This window comes from Crocuta crocuta, unplaced genomic scaffold (genome assembly GCF_008692635.1).
Source record: "Crocuta crocuta isolate KB4526 unplaced genomic scaffold, BGI_CrCroc_1.0 scaffold940, whole genome shotgun sequence".
Taxonomy (NCBI): domain Eukaryota; kingdom Metazoa; phylum Chordata; class Mammalia; order Carnivora; family Hyaenidae; genus Crocuta; species Crocuta crocuta.
This window is the reverse complement of record NW_027532184.1, coordinates 130,529-131,359: the sequence shown is the minus strand read 5'-3', so window position 1 is coordinate 131,359 and position 831 is coordinate 130,529. Positions and strand designations below refer to the sequence as shown.

Sequence of the window (831 nt, the reverse complement as noted above, 5' to 3'; positions counted from 1 at the left end):
TTCAGACCTAAGTATTCAGTAAAAAGTCTTTCTACTGCTACCCCAATCATGCTCTTCTCCCCAGTTCCGTCTCTTCTGTTTCTTTCCAGGAACCCATGTTGCCTGTATAAGCAATACCGTTTATATATAACACACATAAGCAAATGCGTATGTAATTCTTCTCCCTTTCATCGCTTTTAAAAAGTAGTGTATTTTACGCTGTTGTGCATCCTGCTGTCTTTACAACACGTCTTAGAGATCATTCCACATCAGTAGGAAAAGCTGTTTTACTCTTATTTATGCTACATAGTATTCCTGTGTCTAGAGATGATCTGTGAGTTACTGAATTTTTTTCATGTGTCTCATTTTCTTCTGATTGTTTACTGTTTAACAGTCATTTTAATTTAAAAGATAATATGTATTATCAAGTTTTTTTGAAATGGTTTTACTACTTACAAATAAGAGACTGGGAGTAAGTAGGTATGTGTTAAATTTTTAATACTACATAATAATGAAATGTACTGTGTAATGAGTTTCCTTATAAACTAAGAAGCCAATGGATTTGGTATGCTTTGGGTTAACCTGAATGATAATATTTCTTTTTTTTTTTAATAGTTTATTGTCAAGTTGATTTCCATATAACACTCAGTGCTCATCCCCACATGAATGATAATATGTCATTTGTTTTTTACAATCTACTTCAGATACTGCCTACCTGGCAAAACTGTGTCCTTTTGATTTCTTTGGTTAGAAAAACTTGAACCAATATCTTTAATTTGAAATTTGCTGCTTTCCTATTTTGAAGCTTTATATTTTACATTTTAACGTAGAAAAACACAGTTTGGTTAATTT

The 831-nt window shown here is 31.5% G+C and overlaps 1 protein-coding gene across 1 annotated transcript in view; it reads left to right on the top strand.

Annotated features, from left to right (window-relative positions):
- Window positions 1–831, top strand: part of MOSPD2 (motile sperm domain containing 2) — a 57,266-nt gene that overhangs the window by 39,288 nt on the left and 17,147 nt on the right. The gene's annotated exons all lie outside the window — the stretch shown is intronic.